We start from the raw sequence: 27,968 nt of genomic DNA, 5'->3' as shown, positions 1-27,968 counted from the left end.
TAAAAAAATTAATATTAATAAAAATTATTATTTACATCATAAGTTATATTTTATATTAAACTAATTAAGTTCTAACTAAATTATATTAAACTAATTATATTCGAATTAATAATTGAGAAATCAAATTATTTTAGTGTAAAAATTTGGTGTTTTGGTGCTTTGGTGTTTAGGTGTAAATGGGAGTTGGAGATAAATAAAATTTGGTGTGAGAATATGTTAAGAATATTTTTCCTAATGTAATATCTGATGAAGAAATATGATGTTTTGGTGTGAAACTGTGAATTGGGTTGGAGTTGCCCTTAAAGATGGAAATTGTAATTAACTCGTATTATTGTGCTTCTAGTCTTTTTCAAAATCTGTCAGTTAGGCATTTGCTTTGGCGTCTCTGTGCTGTGGCAGTGGCACTGTGCATAGCAGCCAAATTCAAGCGACGAGACTATGAGATCGGCATGTACCATGGCGTCCCAACTCCCAATAGTGCGATTTATTCTTTTTGTTTTTAGTTTTGTAAACGAAAATAGTGTCGCCTATTTAATAAAATAGTTAATCTATCAATCCGTTTTGACTTGTTTGACCACTATTAGCTATTTGATTTGGTTAAATAATTGATATGAGTGTTTGATTAATTAATTTTTTGTAACAATTTATTGCTCTAAAACATTAAAATTCAAAAAGCTACTCAAAACAGTTTTTTTCGATTAACTTTTTGAAAAAGTCATTTTGTATGTAATTAGCTATGAGCTAATTTACCAAACACCTTTCTATAATAGCTAATGCTATCAACTAGTCAAATCTACTAACCCAATCGAGTTTTTTGCACTTTTAGTCCCACGACTATAGTGGTACTGGCAGAATTGATCCACGACTTTTGAACCTTGCAATTTTAGTCCACGACTATTGATTTTTTTGCAAAAATGGTCCTTTCGGCCACTTTTCCGTCAAAATTTCACCGGAAAAAAAATTTCCATTTTTAGCCCCGGGTTAAAATTGCCATTTTACTTGTCTCAAAAAATTAAAAGAAAAAAATTGATATTTGACTACATACAATATATACTACTGCCCCAGGCGGCGGAGTTCCTGGAGCAGGCAGGGCTGTCAGTAAGCGGCGGAGTGGCCGTGGCGTTTCCCGGGTTAGTTGGGTTATCCGGCAGCAGCATTGGAGTAGTACATGTACTCTGCTGCCTGGGGCAGTAGTATGTAGCCGAGTAATATTGTATGTAGTCAAATATCAATTTTTTCTTTTAATTTTTTGAGATAAGTAAAATGTCAATTTTAACCCGACTAAAAATAGAGAATTTTTTTTTCCGGTGAAATTTTGACGAAAAAGTGGCCGGAAGGACCATTTTTGCAAAAGAATCAATAGTCGTGGACTAAAATTACAAGGTTCAAAAGTCGTGGATCAATTCTGCCAGTGCCATTATAGTCGTGGGACTAAAAGTGCAAAAAACTCTAACCCAATCAGCTAACAACTATTTACCAAACACTCCCTATATGTACTCTTATTTTCTACTTCAATTTTTTTTTCCACCCTTAATTTTTTGATGTATACATTTTTATAGGGATTCACATCAAATAAAATAATTTATGAGCGTCTGTCACATCATAGAGTAAATTTAAATAAGATTTGAGAGAAGATGTAATAAAATTCATAAAAAGTATAGTAACAAATTTGACCCAATAATAATTTATTTATTGGCATATCCCGCCCTCCACGTCTCCAACTCCTAGTCCAAATTGCAGTGTTTAGGAGTGGAAAGACGTGGAGTGGTGCTAGGCGGAACTGATAAATGAGTCATAATAGATCCTAATTACACTATTTTATCGGTTTCTAGGATCTCATTTAATTTTATTTCACTTTTTTTTTGAAAGTCAAATTAAAGAACAATGACATATTTTAATTAATGAAAGGAATCAAACAATCAGGGGGACATAGTCCCAGTACATAGAGTAATTCTGATAAGAAGTTAACGTAGCTAAAGTATGATCATTAACATTAACTAATCTAGAAATAACATTTAAAGAGCAATATGAAAAAAGGGCTATAATCGCCCGGCATTGATCCTCCACTGTTAGTATAGTTGTTATTTTCCATATTATTATTGCATATTATATGGTTGTATTTATGTGGTGTTAGACTAGTCTTCAGTAGTTATACTGTGATGCTATTAGTCAGGTATAGGTTAGAGTTTGATATCTGATATATCTCTGTAATTCCTATTGTTCTGTTAATGATCGAATCGACTTCTCTAATCTGGTATCAAAGAATCGACTTCTCTAATCTCCACCACCCCTACATAGGATAGGATGGTCCCTAGGACTAGACACTAAATGGTGTCGGAGTTCTAAACAATCAGTCAATAGATTCACGTCCAATTCGTTACGCTCCTTGAGCCATGATAACGCTTCCTTACATGCAAGTGCCTCTGCCATAAGGGGTGAGAAGCAACCCGGGAGTTTGCCATTTGTTGCCGCCTTGAAAGAGCCATTCGGGTGTAACAGTACAACTCCGTAAGTTGCGTTGCCCGAATGCGGGCGGTATCCTCCATCGAAGAAGCAACTTCTGGTCTCTTAGCTTTAGTAATTTTATTTCACTTAGTTGATCTAATTGCACTATTATAGAGCCAATTTAACACTTTTTTTCTTAATTTTTTGAAAAAGTTTTTTAGGCGCTTATAAAAAATTGAAGTTATGTGAAATAGTTTTGATGTACTTATTTTTTTAGCTCTACATTCTTCATCGTGTGTGTTAAGGCCTAAGGGGGAGGGGGAGGAGGTGGATATAGGAAATGGGCCATGAAGTAATGTGGAATGGGGGTGGATATAGGAAATGGGTCCTGAAGTAATATGGAATAGTTCCAATATACTTATTTTTTATCTCTACATTCTTCATCGTGTGTATTAGAGGGGGGAGGGGTCAATCGTTATGCTATGGACCCGTTTCCAGCATGCATTGTAGACACGGTAACGGTACCGTTAGTGGCACCGTTATCTTCCACTTTTTTTTTTTTTTTTTTTTTTTCAGATCGCTTTGTTATAGGAGTATATGTTCATAATTTTATCACTATGTATTCATAATTGTAAGTTCATAATGTCAGAGCTCTGTGTTCATAATTCCATAACTGTACATTCATACTTCCATAACTGTACATTCATAATTCCGTAACTGTACATTCATAATTCAATAACTGTAAATTCACAATTTTCGAAGCTCTATGTTCACACTTTTAGAGGTCTATGTTCATAATTTTATCACTATATGTTCATATTGTAAGTCAATAATGTCAGAGCTCTGTGTTCATAATTCCATAACTGTACATTCATAATTCCATAACTGCACATTCATAATTCTATAACTGTACATTCATAATTCCCTAACTGTACATTCATAATCTCATAACTGTACATTCATAATTTTCGAAGCTCTATGTTCACAATTTTAGAGCTCTATGTTCATAATTTTATCACTATATGTTCATAATTGTAAGTTCATAATGTTAGAGCTCTGTGTTCATAATTCCATAACTTACATTCATAATTCCATAACTGTACATTTATAATTCCATAACTGAAATGCCGCGTTTTCCCTAAAAACGACGTCGTTTTGGACTCATGTCCACAATGCATTGTGGACACGAGTCCATAACATAATTTGCGCGAGGGGGTGGATCTAGGAAATGGGCTCAATATAAAATAAAAAAGACAGTGATTCAATTTGGGGTGGGTAGAGTTGTGACACCCCGGAAATTTATCCCTTAAACGGAATTAATTATTTATCTCAAGTGGTAGTAGGGTGGCTCATTCTCAAGCCCACGGATCGGTAAGGGCGAACAACGAGGCTAAAGGAAAACCAACCTTTTGTAGAAGATGCGGCAAAGACCACTTTGGGAAGGATTGTCAAGGGATCGGAACTTGGTGTAATGCTTTAAGTGTGGAGGGAAAGGACACAAATCCTATGAATGTAGATCCCGGACCGGCCAAGGAGCACCTCACCCTTCCCATGCTAGTGCAAGGCCGCAATCGTTTGGGCAATCGGGAAAATCGGGACCACCTCAAGGAAGAGTGTTCGTGATGAGCCGGTCGCAAGCCGAAGCCGAGAACCTAGTTGAAGAGGTGCCCGCAGGTATCGTTCCCCGAACCTATCTTCTTACCTTTGAGTTTTGCCTTTTCCTTGTGTGTGTCCCTTAAGCCTTTTCGTCTTGGGTAGATTTAAATAGGTAGCCTAGTTGATCCCTTTAAAAGTTTGCTAAGATTTAGATTTAATGGCTAATAATTAAAAGACTTAACTAGGAAGTTTAAATTAGGATTTTTAACATCATCATAAGTGTAGTAATAGAAAGACTTCGGGAACCTTAAGGAAAAATAGAGCCTAAAACCATAACTTATTGCTAAGGAGTTTTAAACCCGAGTCTTTTACTTACCAACCCAACCCTTGAACCATTAAGCTAAATTTGTTTCTTGAACTTTATTAAAACCATAAACCTTTTGATCTATCCAATTCCTAACCCTAGCCAAATAATCCCCAAATTAAAAAACCTTCTTCTTCCCTTCACTCCCCACCCAAACCCCAGCTGCCTCTCTCTCTCTCTTTCTCTCGGCTGTAGACCAAAACCCTCCCCACCCGCGGCCATCCCCTCACCCACGAAGCAGCAACCACCAACCGGCTTCCACCCGTCAGCCACCACCCGTCGCCGCAACAACCACCGCCAGAAGCCTCATCGCCGCCAGGTTTCATCGGAAAAAGGGGGAAGGAAGGAGAGCGTGCTTCTACATCAATTTTCGGTCATCTCATCATGCCTAGGAGGTTAAGTATTATCAAAAGAGTGGAATGAGTGGATGCCCATTACTCCGTATTGGAAGGTAAAGCTCTAGAAACCGAGTTCTTCTCTCGTAAAATTTTGGATTTGCTTAATTATCAAGGCTTGTTGGAGTTGTTTTTTAAAATTAAGTGTGAGACCTATTCTGATTTAGTTCAGGAGTTTTATCATCACATGAGTATCAACAAAGAAGGGAAAAAGTTAGAAATCACCTCCAAGGTGAGGGGCACAAAGATTTCGTTGAATGAGAACCGGCTAGCTAAACTCCTCAAGTTGACTCCAATCGGAGTATCGGAGTATAAAAGAGATGTGTGGATTGGAACGGAGGAGTTGAGTCACAAGGACTACTTGGGGTATTTGTTGGGTAGGACTGATGGGTTCACCCAAGCCACGAGACCGGAAAAGAGGTGGCTAACGGCCGAGCAAAGGATTTTAGTGATGATTGTGACCGATAGCTTGTTTCTTAACAACAAGAGAAAAGACGTGGGAAGCCTAGAGTGCACCTTTGCTTACTTCTTGAAGCATAAAGTAAAATTTAATCTGCCGGCTTTGATGCTCAAGCATATGGATTATTGCGTTGGCCACAACCGTAAGAGTCTGCCTTACGACATGATTTTGAGTTGGATTCTGGAAAAGAAGGGGGTTGATGTGAGCCAAACAATGGCTAAACCTTTGGGAAAGATGATCTTTGATGCTCAGAATCTCCGTAGCTGCGGCCTTTACCAAGTTGAGAATAAGGAGTATATCACCCTGGAGGAGGTAGCAAAGAAACCTTTGGCCGAAAGGAGATTGTTGATTGAGCAGCTGGCTATCCCCATCAAAAAGCTGAAGCAAATAGTTCAAGAGGTGGGAGAAAATGAAGAAGAGGAGGAAGATAGTGACCATGACAGCGAGGAGAGTGCCCGAAGAAAAGAGCTGAGGACTAAGCAGGAACAGGAGTCCATGACTACCCAGGAGCGCATGTTGGTTCAACTGCGAAGGCAAAATCGACTCATTGAAGAGGGTTTTTCATCTCTGAATACCAAAGTTGCCACCCTGGATCGAAGGTTGGTGGTTGTGGAGGCCAAGTTAGACAGAGACAGTTCCTCGGGAGTTTCTGGCTCAGACGAGGAAGCTTCAGAGGACTCAGCTGACGACTCATCCCAAGCAGGAGAGTGAGCTAACTCCGTTTCTAACCCTTGTCTGTTTTCCTGTTGGTGACTTTAATTTTAAGTTTGTTGGAACCATATGTGTAATCTAGCTCAGTTAGTTGTTTTTCTAGTTTTGTTTTGGCCTAGAACTAGTTGTAAGTAAGTTTGTTAGTCTTACTTTGGTTTTTCTAAACGTTAGGTTTATTTTGGTGGAAACCTTATTGCTTCAAGCCTCGTTTGAAACTCACATTTGATCTTGGTCACACATTTACAAACCAAATTGTTGTGCTTAGTTGTATTTCGTTGCAACCAAGCTTCGGGGACGAAGTTTCTTGTTAGGGGTAGAGAGTGTGACACCCTGAAAATTTATCCCTTAAACGGAATTAATTATTTAATTAATTCTAAACTTGCTTTGCAAAATCATATCCCTTCCTAATTCCTTAATTAAATATTCGGAGGACCTAAATTGACCAAATTCATTGGTCAATTAAATTAGTCAAAGAGAAATACATTGTATTTTATGCTTTGTACCTAACTTTTGATGTCTTCCTAACCTTTTTGAGAATAAGGGAGGCTATTCTAGTCTTTTCAACCCTTACTTGATATCCAAGATTTTACCCTAACACCACTACCCATTAAGTTGGAAAAATGAAGGGAAAAAGTGAAGCTATTGTCCCACATTGGTTTGGAAAGAAGATTTGCTCCACTATTTAGCTCTTTTAAGACTTATTGAATTGTATAGCATAGAAGCTCTCTCTCGCGCGTAGGGGGAGGGTGCAAATCAAATTCCAAAATGAGATCGGAAAGGCTGGACTTAAGCTTAAACTCGTCCGGAAATTGGGGCTATGTTATGCCAACCTTTCGAAAAATTTCCCAACACTTTAGCTACTGAACAGACCGGACCGGATGGAGTCGTCCACGATGATACTGAACAGACCGGACCGGATGGAGTCGTCCACGGTGAACGCTTTCGAAGTCGTTCGCGGTAAATGTTCAACCGGTACGTACCGATCTCAATTCGCTACTGAACAGACCGGACCGGATGGAGTCGTCCACGGTGATACTGAACAGACCGGACCGGATGGAGTCATCCACGGTGAACGCTTTTGAAGTCGTTCGCGGTAAATGTTCAACCGGTACGTACCGATCTCAATTCGGTGCAGTACGTTATGCAGCGGTAAACGTCTACCGTTTCCGTAGGGGTGACTACGGTTCGGTTAGAATCGAAACCATTACTGTGCGAACCGGAACCGTCCGTACGGTTCTGGTTCCGGTTAAGGTTACTAAAATATTAGAACCGGAACCGCCGGTTCTGGTTCGGAACCGAATGGTTCCGGTTCCAAATCGTAAAAAAAATAAAAAAATTGATGGGCATACTGCCTCACTGCCGCAGTGGGCAGTGGCGCAAAGAGGCAAAGACTTTGGAAAGTCTTTGCCTCTTTAGCCTCTATTTTTTTTTTTTTTATATATAATTCGGTTAGAATCGTCGGTTCTAATCGGAACCGCCGGTTCATAAACCGGAACCGTACTTTGCGGTTCCGGTTCCGGTTTGTTCATTTGCGGAATGGGAACCGGAAACACGGTCACCCCTACGTTTCTAGAACGGTACATGTCTATACAGTTCATCTGACCACTGTTATGGATTTAATTTCATATTAATTCCAATTTTAAATTACATAATTAATTCTCATGTTAATGGAGCTGTTACATGGGTGTTTTAATGTCATTTTTTGAATGCTATTAAATTCCGTCACCCCTATATAAGAGAGGGTAGAGCAGCAGAATTTAAGAACATAGAAAATCATATTTTCCAGCCTCAAAACTCTCTGCTTCTACTCTCTTCTTAGTCTAATTGTGCTCATCCTGCTCTAGTTCGTCGGATTCCCTGTTTGGGTGCTCAAACAATGAATCGTAGTAAGTTTTATCCTGAGAAGCCTAGGCTACAACGGTCCTAACACTTGTGAGAGGTAGCAAATAAGGTTTTAAGGAAAGAGTGATCGATCTACTCATGCTAAAACCCTAAACCAAATACGAGCCTATTTCTTCATCTTTGCTTCCCTTTTTCTACACAAAATAATAATCCTTATTTTGTAGGATTATTATTCGGTTTTACCAACGATTTTCTAACACGGTGTCAATGAGTCGCGGCGCCAGGGGAGGGGAGTTATCTTTTGTTGAATCTAGTTAATTGGGGCTTGTTGTAAGGATCTTAGTAGGTAGTGGAAGGTCCAAGCGCATTATGTGTTCAGAGAATAAAACAGGGTAACAAATTTCTTTCCAAAGGCTTATTTAGTTGGTGAATGACAAGGGAGTCAAAGTGTTAGAAGGTCCCTAGCAGGTTTGCACAATATCCTTCGATAAGATAGTGTCGGTATGATCTTGCCAAGAGTGATCAATTTGAGTTGCTAGGTACCCCTCTTGTTTGATAATAAAAATATATATTTTTTAAAAAAGTGAACAAGCATATTAATATCATTTATAATTGGCAAATTGGTTAATGGAGTAAGGTATTTAGATTAACAAAAAATGGTGTTTCGTCAAACTTTTATATTGAGTGTCTTAGTAAATAATATAGCTAATTTTGTAAAAATATTGACTATTGTGAATAGAAATTACTTATATAATAAGATTAAAACTATTAATTTTTGGTACCAAGTGAAACACACAACTCCTATATATCTGATGGTCTATACTTAGTAAATCATTACTCCCTCCTTCCTATTTTATTTAATTTGTTTGATTTGGTTAACGAGACTTGGTTGAAATTATTTTTAATTCAATTTTTCACAATATTAAATTTAGTATAAGTATACAAAATTTATATATTTAGAAATTACACTAAAAGTACTATTAAACACAAAAAATTAATTTAAAAATAAGTAAAAAAATATTAAAAAATAAACAAAGAAGAAATAATAGTTGGTTTGACCAATAAATAGTAAGTAAGACATATATATATATATATATATACACTTCTGTTAAAATGCGGTTGCGCCTTCCCGCGTGGTCAGTGCAACCGCTTGAAAAAGACACCAATAGTGTTAAGAAAATGCACAACAATGAATGCACAAATACACCAAAAAAATGCACAACACACCCCAAAAATGCACCATAACTCCCCACCTAATTGTGCATTTCCGAACACTGTGTAGTGCTTTTATGCATACCTAGTGGTGCGTTTTTGGTGATGTGTACTTAATTTTTGCATTATTTTGTTGTGCATTTCCTAACATTGTTGGTGCATATTTGCATAACTAGCTTTTGGTGTGGCCGCACCTGAACTCTAATATATATATATATATATATATATATATATATATATATATATATATATATATATATATATATATATAGGTTTAAGTTCCAGTGAGGGTGATTAATGTGGGTGAGTTTTGTACTTAATGTACGTGAGTTTTGTACTTAAGATGCGTGAGGTTTGTGCTTAATGTGCGTGAGTGTGTAGTGCTTAATGTGCGTGAGTTTTGTACTTAAGTTGCGTGAGTCTTGTGCCTAAAGTGCATGAGTTGTGTGCTTAATGTGCGTGAGTGTGTACTTATTGTGAGTTGTTGAAACTTTAAAGTGCATGAGTTTTGTGCTTAATGTGCGTGCATTTTGTGCTTAAGGTGCGTGAGTCTTGTACTTAAGGTGCATGAGTTTTGTACTTAATGTGCGTGAGTGTGTACTTAATGTGAGTTGTTAAACTTAAGGTGCGTGTGTTTTTGTGCTTAAGGTGCGTGAGTTTTGTGCTTAAGGTGCGTGAGGGTTGTGTTTAAGATGCGTTACTTTTGTACTTAAGGTGCGTGAGTTTGTGTTCTGAATGTATTTTGTTTGTGCGTTTAATGTGCGTTTGTTGTGTACTTAAAGTGCGCAGTGTAATGCTTAATGTGAGTCCACACACACAATCGCACGTGAAGCACCATTCGCACCTGATCCCTTCCATATATATATATATATATATATATATATATATATATATATATATATATATATATATATATATAAAATCATGCATTTAAGGAGTTGATCATAAATAAAGTCACGTTAGATCTAAAATTTAGTAGACTTCAGGTGTGCTAGACTGCTAGTATTGTCATAGAGTGGTTACAAATTATCAATAATTCATTGTAATTAACGGAATCCATCCCAAATTTACGGTTGGTGTATATACTTGGGAGAGCGACAACCACGTGGGAAGTTGGAACCGCATAACCGTCAAGATTCAACGGCTAACAGTCACTAACCTGCATAAACGGCATATTTAACGCCCGTGCTTTTTGTTTACGTTGTTAGTTTCTATTGCAGCCGGGAAATCTACCTTTGACGCCTGAGAGTTTTCTTGTCCGCTTAGAAAATGCATGCATTAACAGGGGCGGATCTAGAGGGTAATGAGTACAGTAGCCCCTCTCCTAGTCTCCTCCACCGGCCACCCTATCCTTATTATATATTTGGTAAAAACTTGTGTAAGATTAGGATTCGTGAGACGGGTCAGATTAATATGTAAATATATACTTATACTGCATAATGTAATACTAATCAAGGAATAAAATATTTGTTACTCATAATGGAAAGTGTAATACTTGTTAATAAAAACTAGTATTTGCCCCCGTGTGATGCACGGAATAGATTTGTTGTAATATATTGAGAATATTTGGATTGATATATAATTATTTAAATTAAAACACCAAATATTATATAGTGCAATTGAATAATTGAGTTGGATCGATTATGTTTTCTGATGTTATCAATGCTTGAATTTGAACAAATAATTATTCAATTAGTAGCCAACGTGTAGATGTACGCATCTGGTGCTGAAACTTTAGAGATTTTATATAGCAGTGTTATGATTTGTATTAATTGACCTAATTAGCTTGTTGTCTAGCTTGCAACTCAGTTATATAAATTATTTGTATAGAATATACAACATACAACATCAATATTAATATTAATTGATATTTAATGTAATATCACAAAAATAAAGTGCTGTTTAAATAATATATAAATGCAATATGTACCTTAGAGTCATGAAATAAGCACTCTAGAGTTTGGTGGTTGACACCTTAACGGCTGTGCGTTGATATTCTCTAGACAAATAACAACGCGTCAACTGAAGGCCTATAGAGTTTTTCCTTGTCTTGGAAGATAGATCAAAGGCAGTGACAAAATTTGACTTCATTACTAAACAATAAAGAGAAAGTTGAGAAATATAAGAGAAGAATTAAAAGTATATAATGGTAGAAAATAAATGAGTTCGTGACCCTTTTATATTCAAGCAATACATATCAATATCAATTTGTCTATACTATAATTATTAAATATTAATTATTACTATTTATTAATACAATTAATTAATTAATTATTATTTAATTCATATAATTATCATAATATAATTGCCGATTATATTTCCAGCGAAATATTCATATATATTCATTTCGTTTTCTAATATTTCATTTCCTTTTGAATATGTTCATTTCTTTTTCCTTCATACAAAGAATAAATATTGATTGCCATATTCTTTTTTCGTCATAATTTTTTCTTAATATTTTATTTGTTGGTTACTAATTTTTTGGTTGGAAAAACTGTGTTATATTTCCAGTAAAATATTAATATATTCATTTCGTTTTTCCTAGTATTTTATTTCTTTTTTTCCTTCATAAAAAGAATTGAAATTGATTTTCATTCTTTTTTTTTCTTCATAATTTTTTCTTAAGTGGTGGTTACTAATAACATATTCCCGTGTGTAATATTTATTTATTTTTTTGTTCATAAAAATAATTAATATTTATTTTCATATAACTAAAAAATAATATAATTATACAAATATAATTGTTGATTATGCTTCCAGTGAAATATTAATATATTCATTTCCTTTTTCCTTCATAAATAATTAATATAATAATAATAATAATAATAATAATAATAATAATAATAATAATAATAATAATAATAATAATATAATTTGCTGAATATATTTCCGGTGAAATATGAATATATTCATTTCATATTTTCTTCATTCTTTTTTCTTTTATAATTTTTTCTTAATATTTTATTTGGTAGTTACTAATTTTTTCGAAGGGAAAACTTGTGTTATATTTTCAGTGAATTTTTAATATTAATTTTCTTTTTCATTCGGCCTGATTCCCATACCAATTATTAACAGAATACTAATAATAGATTGTCGTGTGTAATATTCATTTTTTTCATTCATAAAACGAATTAATATTCATTTTCATGTGACCAGCGAAATTTTCGACAAAAGAAGTGACCGGTGAAATTTTTGGCAAATCTAGGTCGGTTGCTGGTTACATTTTTTTTTTTTTTGTCGGAAAATTCGCCGAAAGGTGGCCTGAACGCTAATGACCTGTGATAGCAGGTCATTAACTTGTTTTTGGACTTCAATGCACCTAAATGAATTGTTGATGGGTGTAATTGCACCTTTAAAAAGTTTAGGGCCTAATTGACTTTTAAGCTAAAGTTCGAGAGCCTATTTGACCATTTTCCCCACAAAATAAGTTGTATTAAATTAGGTCAAATTCTACACGAAAATTTAGTTAAATCGTAGCATATATTTCACCCTTGAATAATATATCTTTTTAACGTAGCATATTTTTAGTTAAAAATTGTACACGGTAATTTGGTTACCATATTTAGATAATTCTTCATTAATTCATAGCATATATGATGTGGTGATATTAGCATAATATTAGATCAAATTCGTACATAATATTACCATATTCAAATAGTTCTTCATTAAATCGTAGCATAACATTACTGTATTTCTTCATTACCATATTTCTACACGTATGGTAATTTCGTTAAATCATAGCATATATGATTTGGTTATATTACGACAATATTAGATCAAATTCGAATATAATATTACCATATTCAAATAATTCTTTATTAAATTGTAGCATATATGATTTAGTGATATCACCATAATATTAGAGGACATAAAATAACCAGATTCAAATAATTTTTTATTAAATTGTAGCATAATATTACTATATTTCTTCATTATTATCATAAAAACGTAAAAAAATCCAAGGAATATTAAATATTATTATTAAAACGTAAATAATAATAATAATTACTAATTTTATTACTATTTTTGTTTTGTATATTTTTTGTTTGGTTATTAGTATTGTTTTGGAAGCTAAAACCCTGCAAACGTAAAATATATAATATAAATTGTGTAAATGACTTCGTGATATTATACTAACGCAATTTGAATAATATTTGAATTTTAAATTATTACATATTACGGAATATTAAAATATAAAAAAGATATTTTGACTTCAATCATTTCCTTTTCCTTTATTACTATAATAATAAAGCCATGGCAAATAATAATAATAATAATAATAATAACAATAATAATAATAATAATAATAATAATAATAATAATAATTAATTGACTACGATTAAGAATAAATTTAAAATTGAATGTTGTTAAGATTAAAATAAAGTAGACAAATTTCAGAGTTGAAATATATATGCAGTAAAACATAAATCGTATTATTGTACAGTGACAAATGCCTGTTACATACCAACGATAAATATAATATAAAAAATTACTGAGACTAATAGAATTTTAATTGATGTTCAATTTTTAATAACTATTAGAACCAAGAAATTATTAATATTTTCTTCCCAACTTTCATGAAAAATAAAATATCACCCCTCCCATTGAAAAACTTTTTGACCAAATTAGAGAAATTTTCATTTTTTCTCAAATTTAAGGAAAACTTTTTCTATCCAACCAAACATGCTTTACCTGGCCAGCAGGCACGTAAGGATGTCCAGTTAATTTTACAGCTTCAACATATTCATAAAATTCAATCCTAGATGACTGCTTCGTGATTCCATCTTCTTTCCACTGACCAAATCTGCGCCTTAGGTGGATTACTTCTGAAGAACGAAGACCATGTGTACCAACATATAGGCCTAATAAAATCTGAACATACATCCTCATTCCTTAATGAATATAGAGAATAAAGGTGGGAAATTAATAATAATATGGCAGTGACAATGAGTTCTTTCAAATAGCAAGAAAAAAAAAAACAATCTGAACAGCTTATGAGGTTAAGAATGTTGGGAAATTGGTCAGAATATGTCGTAGATCTAGGCTACTGTTTATATAGGCTGAGTATAGAAGAAATCCTGAATCAATCGGTGACGTGCGCAAGACACTACCTTAAAAGCAAATATTGCCCGGAGACGGTAACAGTCTTACCGGTTGCTTTCGACCAGTTAACACCGAAGCTCAGGATTGCAAAAGAGAAGAAGAGAAGAATATGTTGAGCGTTTAGAGCTCAGGGAGGAGCAGGGTATTTATAGCTATAGAATTACCTGCTCCTCCTCTCTTAGCCATTAAATTTCCACTAAAATAGGGGAGTGGTGGAGAGGACCACATTTGTAGGAGTTAAACCTCACTCCACAATTTATTGTGGATGGAAATAATTCACACTTATTTGGGTGTTATTCCCAACATCCCCCACACACTCAACAAGTGTGAATGCAGTCGATGTCTGAGCGGAAGTGAGCGCTGACTTTAATGCCAGTGGTTTAAACCTTGAACTGACACATAGTGACTTGAGTAACTTTCTCCTTAGTAGTGAATTGAATCTTGAACTAGCAAAGGAGAGGTAGTTTTGAACTCATGTGCACACATCAGCACCCATTATGCAGGTTCTTCGGAAGTCAAACTCTTTGACTTGTGGTCTACCTCTGTGTAGACCCTAGCTTAGAACATCTCATGTTCAGTTGCTTTATGAGTACGTAAGCTTGGCCTACTTTGTTGATTTTAAGCTCATTTCCTTCGACGTATCGAGGACGGCCTTTCTATTTAGTCCTTTAGCGAGAGGATCTGCTATTCTTCTCAGGCTCCATATACTCTAATGTGAGTGCTCCAGTCGTAATCAACTGTCTTACAGACTCATGTATGACCGTAATGTTCCTTCTTTGTGAGTTACAGTGTATGGGCATAGACGGTGTAGCACACCCCCACCATTGCACGTCTGCCAGTAGGTCTCTCAGCCACTCGGCTTTTTGCCCAACTAGATCAAGAAGTATAAATTCATTCTCCATTGTTGATCTAGCTTATACAAGTCTGTTATATCTATCTTAATATAGACTTCCACCATGTCTAAGTCTATTTCATCATAGACTTTTAACTCTGACAAGTCTAATCACATTATAGTTTTTTATGTCTTGTCAAGTCCATCTCAATATAGACTTTTAACTCTATCAAGTCTATCTCAGTATAGACCACCTTTAAAGGCTTATCGAGTAGTTAAGTACATAAATCAGTTGTAAGTCTTTTCTTTCTATCATAGGCATTGTTCTTTACAATGTAAACTACAGTTTGTGAATCACAATGTATATGTAGTGAAGGTGTTAGCTAGACACCCCCAAAACTCCACGTTTATCAACATATTTCTTAGCCACTCAGCTTCTTGGGATAACCCCATTATCTTTCATAAGAGGCGGTTAACCCTTTTCTACTCAAGTTAGGGATCTCTTTAGGTTTACCTCAACATAGACCATCCCAATTGAGTATAAGTCACCAAGAGCATTTTGTACTAATGTCATTATGCGGTGAATTCATTAGGTTTGTCTCAAGAAAACCACCCTTTCTCAAAGAGTTATGAATTCATTAAGAGCTGTAGCTCAACCTCACAAGTACACACACTGTCGAAATGACCAACTAGTGTACTATTTTGTAACTCTTTTCATGGCTTCGCTTGACCACAGAAGTGGGATCCACCACGAATTCATTACCACTTGGACTTTAAGTCCTTCCAATGAGTCAGCGACTAATCCTCATAATTAGCCCTCAAGTAAGTTGATTCTCTTGACCAAACTTACATGCACTTTGACGAGTACTTTGTTTACTCGTAAATAATCCCTTGATATTTTCATGTTTAACATGAAACATTCTCTTTCATCATTATTCTCAATACCACAGAGAAACTTCTGATGAGAATATAAGGAGTTTATTACCCCCACAATGCAACACTTACAAATATTTGTTGTCAAATGTATTTGATCTCTTACCCAGACTGATCTTTGGTGCCCAACATTAGCTCCTTTGTAGACTGAGTTTTGCCGATTTGCTTTGTGGAGCATTATAGAAGCTTCGCACTCTGCCTGATACATGCTCAACAGTTGAATATATTTCAACAAACTTGGTTATCTCAATTGATCACAATTACCCTTTAATTAGGAATTATAGGTATTTCAATATGACTCAAGCAAGAGTTTAAATAATATATATATACAAACGCTCATTGTTAGTAAGCCATAGAAATAATGTTGTCTACATGCTACATCAAGTTGAACAACATAATCACAAATTTCACATCATATTCTTATAAGAAATTAATGTTATACACAAGGAATATGTTCGAGCTCATATTTATTCGGAAATATCTCTCAACAATGAGACTTTAGAGTTGCCACTTGCACAATTTTCCATTCCCTTGAGAAAATTAAAACTCATATAAAGCCTTCATAAGATGCAGATCAATATTACTATTGCAGTACTTCAACAATTTCTATTGCAAGGCTTTGATTAACAACATATGAGAGTCAACCTCATTTCAGGTGAAGATCAAGTGGCGCTCTAACTAGCCTGCATGATCAACACCATACTTCTTAAATCTCCCAGGTCGAGTGGTGAAACCGAAGTTTTCTTAAAAACCATCTTCCTAGACAGAGTATTCAAAAACAATGACTTTTCCATGCTACCACCATAAATGTGAGTAAAGCCTTTGAAATTAAACTCAGTACACAATTTAAATATTTAAGATTATGTGACTGTAATATAGTATGTATCTCATCAAATAGTGCAATGTTTGTAACATATCCACAATAATAACACATAATGTTGTAAATTGACATGTGCATAAGTACACAATTTATAGACTTTATATCATATTGATGATTTAATCACTTAGCAGTAGTGTTAAATCATCACTTCTAACACAACAAATTCATAAAGCTCATACATGTGAATAATAACAATTCACTTATCTTCGTGTACACCGCTGTTAATTTTCTATATAATATTCAAAGCACTCACTATACAAAATATGGAATGGTGATTTCTAAAATGCTTGTCACAATATATATTTCACGTTTAACATGCTCTCAAAAGATAATAATCAATTGAATGCAAAGATATAGGCAAACCATCTTCTAAATTATGTCATTATGATAATTTTAAGGGACATGGTCAATGCCAATAATATATGACTACTAATGCTCAAGACAATCATTTGCATATGATAGTCTATTATCATATAAGTATGCATGTGCCATATTAAAATATGAGGAGGCAAATCTCATTGGCAAGACTGAGCTATATGCAAAGAGTATACATGAATAATGACTCTTCAACTCCATGCTACAAACAAATTGCAACCAAAGACTGATATATATACTTATTAAATCTTTATACAAATAATTTTAGTACATGATTCAAATCTTTAAAACCATGTGACAAAGATATATAATTATATATGCATCTCATATTCAATTTGAAGGAACAAATAGCCCCCACTAATAAATTAATCATGCATCACTTAAATTTATGTTTCCCAGTTATCTAACGCATAATCACTTTTTGATCTCATTTTGTGAAGAACATCATATATAACATTTTCGAACAACTCTAAATCCAAGAAACACATGCCTACACATAGACATAACAATATGCATGAGATATTGATCATCAAGATTAACCATTTATATATCTTGGATGTTAAGAGTGAGAGAGCATGTTTAAGTAATTTAATGATCTTGCTATTTCAATTCTTCAAGACCAATATGCTATAAAAGATAATTATGAGATATATCATCATCGTAACTATAACTGCTTACACTTTAAATTCAAGAGCACAAGATTTAATAATGACTAAGTCATAATATATACAGAATATTAATAATTTTGTGTGCTGAAAAGCATGTAGCTAATTATCTCTTAGTTATGTCAATCCTCATGTTGTGCACACTGAAGAGAACGAACCAAAAGATGAAATATAACGTGGTGATGATGCATGAAAATATTTCTAACACCCATTAAAAGAATTAACACACACACATGTATTAAAGAAATAATACTTAGCTCAGAGTTCGACAGACTTGAAGTGGATCATCATCTTAATCGCCTACCCGCAGTAGTTCAGACTGGTGAGAGGTTCGAGCTTGGCGAGGTCAGAGAAGGTTTAGATCCGAAGGTCGACATGATAACTTAAGCACATATATTTGCTTTTAACTGTTGGGAAATTGGTCAGAATATGTCGTAGATCTAGGCTACTGTTTATATAGGCTGAGTATAGAAGAAATCCTGAATCAATCGGTGACGTGCGCAAGACACTACCTTAAAAGCAAATATTGCCCGGAGACGGTAACAGTCTTACCGGTTGCTTTCGACCAGTTAACACCGAAGCTCAGGATTGCAAAAGAGAAGAAGAGAAGAATATATTGAGCGTTTAGAGCTCAGGGAGGAGCAGGGTATTTATAGCTATAGAATTACCTGCTCCTCCTCTCTTAGCCATTAAATTTCCACTAAAATAGGGGAGTGGTGGAGAGGACCACATTTGTAGGAATTAAACCTCACTCCACAATTTATTGTGGATGGAAATAATTCACACTTATTTGGGTGTTATTCCTAACAAAGAACACAATTGGAAAGTTTCTAATTAATCACCATTTAATGGGTCCTGAGAGGTCGGAATCTCGATGCGATTAAAAGTAGATGATTTTGACAATGCTTGGGGATTTCGAGCCTGGTTTAGAGTAAGAGTAAACAACTTGCTAACGTCTCTAATCACCTGCAAGTTTTTAAGTCACAGAAGATAAATCAATAATAATACAAATTATAATTCACTAAAAAATTATCTCAGAGGAATTAAAAAAAAAAAAAAAAAAAAGGAATCACTTTCCAGTTTCGCAAAGCGCTTCATTGCCTGTGAGGAAAATAAGAGTTTAATTTCTGATAAGAAAAACGCTGGGTCTTCATTGCTGCCGGAAAATTAAGAAATCAATTTTGTAGTCAATGTTACTCGGGTCTCCATCAACGCCCAATCCGTTGGATCCAGCAGCACTAAAAACACTTCAAGCTACAATTGCAAAAATAATAATAATAATAATAATAATAATAATAATAATAATAATAATAATAATAATAATAATAATAATAATAATAATAATAATAATAATAATCTTGAAAACTGTAAAAAAAAAAAAAATACTTACGTTTTCATGAGTGCGACACCAAGATATGATTCCACAGAGAGAACAGGAAGAAGACGAAAACAGTGCAAAAGGAAAAATTATGATTTCCAAACTCACCAATCCATTGTATTTATAGGTAGAAAATATGAGAATTATAAATTTGTATAATTTTTCAAAAAGGAAAGGTATAATTATGTAATATTATCAATTAATTAATTTTCATTTTACATTTGCTTACCAAATAGGTTTTACTACAAAAGTTTGAGCGGGGAAATGAAATAGGAGAATTTTGTTTATATATATATATATATATATATATATATATATATATATATATATATATATATATATAGATTTGATTACGGACAAATTCACCAAAATTTTAACAAATTCGTCATTGTAACATTTTAACTTTAATCAAAACATAAAAATATATATATAATAACTCGGTAATTTGCTCCAAATTGCTAAAACTAATACAATACATACATTTTGGGTTAATATTTCACAACTCCCACTAATAATAAATAAATAATGTCAAACACCTTGTGCTCAGATGGAATGTAGTGACCTTCCCAAGCACCTTGTGCTCAGATGGAATGTAGTGACATCTCCTATGTGGAAGGTCATACTCTTTGTGCTTCATTAGGTTGAGAAAGTATGTATGAACAGATATTACAATGTAATAGAGTCAATAGCATTCAAAAAAAAAATATTTAAAATAAGAAGACAAAGCTAAGGTTTCTTAAATAAAATTTTTTTGACTTCTCAATACTTGCCCACATTGGTGGACAAACAATTATTTTTAAGAGGAGTAATAATGTTCCTCTTATATAGAGGAGCTCGAGAACTCCTTTTTCAAACATTTTCAATGTGGGATCAAAATGATCCAACATCATTTACGAAGGGGAGCCCGTGGCTCCCTTTTTTAATTTTAATTTTATGTTATATATCGTTTTGTTTGGATTATTATTATTATTATTATTATTATTATTATTATTATTATTATTATTATTATTATTATTATTATTGTTTTAATCAAACTAGTATTTTCACCCGTGCGATGCACGTAATGGAATTGTTGTAATATATTAAGAATATTTAAATCGATATATAATTATTTAAGAGTTAATTTCACCAGAGGTCGCTTATCTCCTGAAAATTCCAAATTTAATCCTAGACGGTAGTTATTAATTATTACGATTTATTCTATATCATAATTCTTACGTTAATATTCTTACAATTATTATTAACACTTAATTACTTTTAGATATTATTATTACCACTTATATTATTATTATTAGTTTCTTTTCAAGTTCTGTTAGTATATAATGGTCGTGAGGCACAATAATAATATAAATATAATTAAATATTCTTGTATTGTATTCTGTGAGTCACAATAATAATATAACAATAATTAAATATTTTTCAATTCTATATTCTTCTAGGATTTCTATTACCATCATTAAATATTCCCTAATTCCCCATAATAAAATAATTTAACCAATTCTAAAGAGAGATTATTAAATAATACACATGACATTTTTTAATTAAATTTTTTAAAAATTCATTAATAAAACATAAGGTTTTCATAGTTTTTTCTTAGAAACTATTTAATAAAGCATTTTTTTTAGAAATTAGTGGGTCAAACCGCCTACGGCTGTTTGAGTGGATAGATCTCAAAAAAATACGCGATTTCAAAAAAACATTTGTCCAAAACGGACAACCGAGTCAAAAGTTATGCTTTGCCGAACTTTTGACACTTTACAACCTATAAAAAAAATTTTAAAAAAAAAAAATTAATCGCCGGCTCAACCAGCGAAGCAGCCGCGGAGGAGGCCGATTCCGGACTTCCTAGCCGCGGCCAGCGGCGCAATAAAAAAATTATTATTTATTATTAGGGGGTTTGGGAAATATTAACCCAAAATGTGTATAGATAGATTGATAGATTACAATAGAAATTATATTACAGTATTTTATAATATTAGAATAGAATTTTAACCCTAAATTATTGTACAAATAGGAAAGTAGAAATCAATATATTTTATTAGGAAGAGAGATTTTATAGGAATTGGGCGGGAAGTTAAAATTGCATGATTTTATTTGTATATATAGTATAGATGTACTCCGTAATACTTTTACACTTTGATTTAAAAGTATTATGTTGACTCGAAGTGTTTTGTCAAAGTTATGTGCAAAAAGAATTCCAGCTCTATAAAGGAATTCCAAGCCTAAGAGGAGTAGTTATTGAAGAGTACTAGTTCTAAAGGAAATTGTTATTGAAGTTTTTCCTAGTTCTAGTCTAATTAGGAATAGCTTTATTATTCACGAATCTGTTAGGAGTAGTTACTATAAATAGGGGTTGTCCTTTCTTGTAGAAGTCAAGCATTCAACATTAATCTTGTGAGGTACGAGAGTCTTTGAGAATAGGATACTAAATTCTCCTAGAAAGTAGTACATGTGTTTAGGTTTCAATAGTTTGATAGGAAAGATCATTCTATTGTGTAAACTCAGGTTCCAAACAGTGTACTTTAAATATTGAGCTTTTAGTGGATTTAGGCAAGTTCTCAAATTGAGAAGTGCCTCGCAGATTAGGGTTGTTTGCCCGAACTGCGTTACAGATCATTTGTGTTACAATGTTAGTTTCAACATCACTGTGTGCTGCGCTTATATATATATTTCAATTGGTATCAGAGCCAAACTGCTTAAGTTATTAGCAGGATCCTAATGGAGTTTCCCAGAGAAGGACTGTCAAGCACTAGGCCACTGCCATTGGCACGAATTTTTCCTACTGGAAAGCTAGAATGCAAATATACATCTTGGCACAAGGAGAAGGTGTCTGGAATGCTATAGAAAACGAATGGAAAACTCCAGTTGATGATAAAGGAAACATAAAACCTAAAATTGACTGGAGTGAAGAAGAAAAAACAGAATATAACTTCAACTCGAAGGCAATGAATGCAATTTATGGAGCTGTGAGCGAAGATACCTTCAAACTGATTGCCTCCACTCGCATAGCCAAAACTACGTGGAGTATATTATGTGATCATCATGAAGGGAACACGTCTGTAAGACAATCCAAATTACAGATGATACAGACAGAGTTTGAAAACTTGAAAATGGAAGAAGAAGAAAATATCACACAATTTAGTGCCAGAGTTTTAAGCATCTCTGGAGATGCGTTTAACCTAGGCGAACCTATTCCTGAACCTAGGCTCGTCAAAAAGGTCTTACTTCCCTACCTGAGAGATTTATGATAAAGGTTACAGCCATCCAAGAAAACAAAGATCTAAACACCTACAAACTGAGTGATCTAATGGGAAATCTTCAAACATATGAGCTTGAGATACTGCAAAAAAGGAAAAATAATGACAAAGGAATTGCGTTCCAATCAAAGCAGAAAGGAAGTCCAGAAATTGATACTGAAACCATGGAACAATCAATTGTTCTCCTAACAAAGAATTTCAACAGAGTTCTCAAACAATTCAACAAATTTAGAAACAAAAGTGCTTCAATCAATCAAGGGGACTTCCCAACTGGACAAAACCAATCTATTTCAAAAAGAAGAGACAGTTCAAATACAGAAGGAATACAGTGCTATGAATGCAAAGGTTTTGGACACATCCAATCAGAATGTGCCACATACTTGAAAAGGAAAAATAAAACATATATAATAACCCTAAGCGATGACTCAGATAGTGAAGAAGATGACAGCAACACAAATTTCGTAGCCTTCACCGCTAGCCATGAAAGCAACAATAGCGATGACATACAAGAGTTACTAGAGGCATACACTCAACTAAATGCCAAGTGGGAGCAGATCATCAAGGTAAATTTAGAACTCATGGAAGATAATCATTATTTAAAAAATGAAAAAAGAACGAGTAGAAAAACAATACAAAGAAGCTCAAAACGAACTATTAGACTTCAAAAACAGAGAAGCTAAACTACTACAAGAAATCAAGGAGCTTACCGAAAGACCCAGGACTCCAAGCACAGACACCAGTGAGAATCACCAAACCGAGATACAGGAAGTGTCTCAACAACACTTCCGACACCGAAGAAGAATAAGGTGCTACTATTGCCACAAACTGGGACACATCAAAGCACACTACTACAAGAGACAAAATGATCTTTACTACAGACAAAACAACAGAGTGTGGCCAACACAGAACAGAAATAATAGTAAGAAAATCTGGGTAAGAAAAGACCAAAATGTTGCATATACCTCCAAAACAAACAAAAAGCAAGATATATGGTACTTTGACAGCGGATATTCAAGGCATATGACTGGAAATTCAGAAAATCTTGAAAACATCCAGTACAAAAATGAAGGGCATGTCACTTTTGTAGACGGTGGAAAAGGACAAATTATTGCAAATGGTACCTTGAATGTCCATGGGCTGCCTAAGTTGCCAAAAGTCCTTTTAGTACAAAGCCTAAAAGCAAATCTAATCAGCATAAGTCAGCTTTGTGAAGATGAACTCAAAGTAGAGTTCTCTAGAGACAGTTGCAATGTGTTTAATCAGAATCACGAGTGTGTCATGGTGGGAAAAAGGTCCACAAACAAATGCTACACATGGGATAGTGATCTATCCTGTTTACAGACAACCATCAGTCAAACACAACTATGGCAGCAACGTATGAGACACATAAATTTTCATGACCAAAGAGCATCTTCAGGTTATTCATCAAACAGTAGGGCTTTTAGTGTAAACAGTACAATGGAATCCATGAATGTGGTTATTGATAACACAATAACCACTAATGATGACGAAAGTCCCAGAGTTGTTGAAACAACTGTTCCAACACCTCTGACTACTGTTAAGCATGATCACAAAACAGAGACAGAAACCAAAAAACAGGAAAAATTACATTCAACTGGGAACTTGAAAATTCAGAAAAATCATCATTTAGAAAACATCATAGGGAATCTCAATCAAGGAATCAAAACTAGAGGAAAGAAACAAGATTACCTCAAATTAGCCAAAGGAGACTATTGTTTCACCTCCAGGTTTGAAACAAAGAATAATGATGAAACACTAAGAGATGAATTCTGGATAGAAGCCATGCAAAAAGAACTACAAAAGTCTGAAAGAAACGAAGTCTGGGAATTAGTATCTACACCCAAAAGATGCTAATACTATTAGAACAAAAATGGATTGGAAAAGGGGTTGTGAGACCAGTAGAGGTGTAGGCACACAACCTGTTCGACAGAATGTCAAATTGGGCTCTGCTCGTCTGCTTGATCAGAATGCAAGACTACACTGTGAGGCTGATTTTGAAGAAGTTGTGATGGACCTGATGAATGAGATAGGTGAAACTGTATTGAATGAAGTAGCATTGATAGAGGAAGTTAGGCAGGATGTGCTCCTTTCCTTTGACCATGCACAATCAGATAGATCATCAGAAATCAAATCGGAGGCAAATTGGAGATTTGTTCCCGAAGATTGGTCAAATTAGCGAAGGAGGTGACCGGTATATATCTGCTATCACGACTGGTGAGACTGTCAGATTGAAGGAAAACTCTCCGATTGTGACAATCTCAAGTGCGGAATGGGAAGAACTAGTGAAATCGAAGGAGTGGGTTGGGCGTTTTTGCGAGAGAGCGTCCACCTTTGGACCGCCTTAGGGCTGATCAGAGAATGATCGAAAAAAAATAAATTATTTTTGTAACTGTCAAGAAAACAAGAAAAGAATGATGAAGTCACAAATAAAGACTCAAGACAGCACTAATTAAATAAGAGAGATACGTGGAATCAATTAAGGGGGAGAAAAATCATAAATCAAGCCACTATGAGATCAAGGTTTTTGCCAAAAATTTGACAAAGGGGGAGATTGTTGACTCAAAGTGTTTTGTCAAAGTTATGTGCAAAAAGAATTCCAGCTCTATAAAGGAATACCAAGCCTAAGAGGAGTAGTTATTGAAGAGTACTAGTTCTAAAGGAAATTGTTATTGGAGTTTTTCCTAGTTCTAGTCTAATTAGGAATAGCTTTATTATTCACGAATTTGTTAGGAGTAGCTACTATAAATAGGGGTTGTCCTTTCTTGTAGAAGTCAAGCATTCAACATTAATCTTGTGAGGTACGAGAGTCTTTGAGAATAGGATACTAAATTCCCCTAGAAAGTAGTACATGTGTTTAGGTTTCAATAGTTTGATAGGAAAGATCATTCTATTGTGTAAACTCAGGTTCCAAACAGTGTACTTTAAATATTGAGCTTTTAGTGGATTTAGGCAAGTTCTCAAATTGAGAAGTGCCTCGCAGATTAGGGTTGTTTGCCCGAACTGCGTTACAGATCATTTGTGTTACAACGTTAGTTTCAACATCACTGTGTGCTGCGCTTATATATATTTCATATTATATTTTTTTCTTCAAAAGTACAGTATATAACTTTCCCTTAAAAGTAAGAAGACTTACCCTTCCATAGCTCGTAGGGAGTCTTCCAATGAACCTTGTTGACTATGGAACAATTTTGGGTGAAACACGTTGTGTTAACAGCTTCAGCCCAAAACTTTTTAGGTAAGCCGAAAAGTGCTATCATTGACCTTACGGCTTCTTTGAGAGTCAGGTTTCTCCTCTCAACTACACCATTTTGTTTTGGTGTCCTAGTGGCTGAAAATTGATGGAGAATATCGAATTGTCCACAAAAACCTTGGATGACTTGATTTACAAACTCCGTACCCTGATCTTACCTTATCTTCTCATTGTTGGAACTCTTCTCGTTCTGCAATTGCTTCAACAGCTCGGGTAGCAACTTCTCAGTCGCATTCCTCTTCATTAAGAAGATTGTCCACATATATCTAGTGTAGTCATCTACTACCACTAGAGTATACTTACGACCAGTTAAGCTTACTGGGTCAACTAGCCCAAATAAATCCATGTGAAGTAGACTCAAAGGTCTAGAGTTTGTATCACATCATTTTGACTTAAACAAAGATTTGATTTGTTTCCCTTTTGACAAGTTTCACAAACCCTATCTTTGTTGTAAGTCACGTTTGGTATGTAGTCCCTCTACTAAACCTCCCCTAGCTACCTTATTGATTGCTTTGAAGTTGAGATGGTTGAGCTTATTGTGCCATTCCCAACTTAAGTCTGAGTTACCTTTAGCTACCAGGCAAACATTCGGTCTGGCCGAATCTCAATCTACTACATACATATTCTTTCTTCTCCTTACGGAAAGAACATTTTCTCCATTCTCCTCACTGATTACACAACAATTGTCCTTGGAGAATTCCACCTTATACCCTTTATCGCAGAACTGAGTAGTGCTTAGAAAGTTGAACTTCAACCCTTCTACATATGAAATGTCCTTAAAAAAAAAATCAAAAGTTAATCAAGGGTATGTTTGGAAATCTAGAAAATGACTTTCGGAAGTCATTTTTTGAATTTTTCTTGTTTAGTTATTCAAGGAACATTTATAATATATCATAAAATTCTTCTTATTATATAGTTTTTTACACACACATCAACATTATTATTTTTATCCATAGTATGCTGAGATTTATATGCTAATTATATATATATATATATATATATATATATATATATATATATATATATATATATATATATATATACTAATAAGAGCCCAAGAGAGTTAGGCCTGTAATGGGTAGAAAAAATGGCGGTCACAGATTTTAATCAAATGAATGGCTCAGATTGATTAAAAGATTGATCAGATTTAAATTTCACACTAAAATTTCCTAAAATACCCACACACCGTTACTAATTCCGTTAAAATTTTAAGAATTACCGTTAGTTCACTGTTAACTTACTCATTGATTTCAATAAAAAAAAAAAAAAAAAGTCTTAGGTTCGAACCTCATCCCAATCAAAGTTGGCATAATTAGTACTTTATTTTACTCTTATTAAATTATATAAATAATAATTTAGTAGTTACAACAAAAAATAATACATATGCATTTCTTTAATTTAGAATTATGTGTCCACAATGCCTTTATTCAAAAAAAAAAAAAAGTTATTCATTATCAATAAATTAAATAAGAGAAATAATTTTATTAGTTATATTGTTTTTATTTTTCTTCAATATAAAAATTCTTTATATTCAAATTTATTAATTGATTATATTCGCTACATTGTCCTTACAATGTCTTTATTCAGTGAAAAAAAAATTATTAATTATCAATAAATTAATTAAAAGAAATATTTTCATTAGTTATATTGTCTTAATTTTTCTCAAATGTAAAAATTTTTACATTCAAATTCATCAATTGATTATATTCACTACATTATCTATTATTTTTTTTTTCACTATTTTTCTAATTAAATATCAAAGTTATAATACAAAATAATGCTATATATTTATTTATCAAGTATTTTATTAATACCATGAAAAATTAAAAAAATATAATTAATAAAGCCAACCATATTAACTACTTTGAGAGATTTTGTGACAAAGAGAGTATTCAAATCACACAACAAATTGAAGTGAGAACTACCTCGCAATGTCCTTGTTTGATAATCAGCAGTTAGCGGTTAGCGTTAGCGGATTTGACCAGCGAATTTATTTAATTATTAACATTGGGTAGAAAAAATGACCGCCAAATTATTAAATCAAATGAATGGTTCATATTGTTCAGGTTTTAATTTTTTTCTTTTAAGATTTTCTAATTTATCCTTAATTATACGATTATCCATTTAACTTTTTCGTTAATTCACCGTTAGTCTAATTCTAATATTAAAGTCTAATATAGAATTATAACTACACCATTAATCTAATTCTAATATTAAAGTCTTAATAGAACTTAACCACAAATCCTAAT

This window comes from Ipomoea nil, unplaced genomic scaffold (genome assembly GCF_001879475.1).
Source record: "Ipomoea nil cultivar Tokyo-kokei standard unplaced genomic scaffold, Asagao_1.1 scaffold1868, whole genome shotgun sequence".
NCBI classification, from domain to species: Eukaryota; Viridiplantae; Streptophyta; class Magnoliopsida; order Solanales; family Convolvulaceae; genus Ipomoea; species Ipomoea nil.
Note: the sequence above shows the minus strand (reverse complement) of the source record.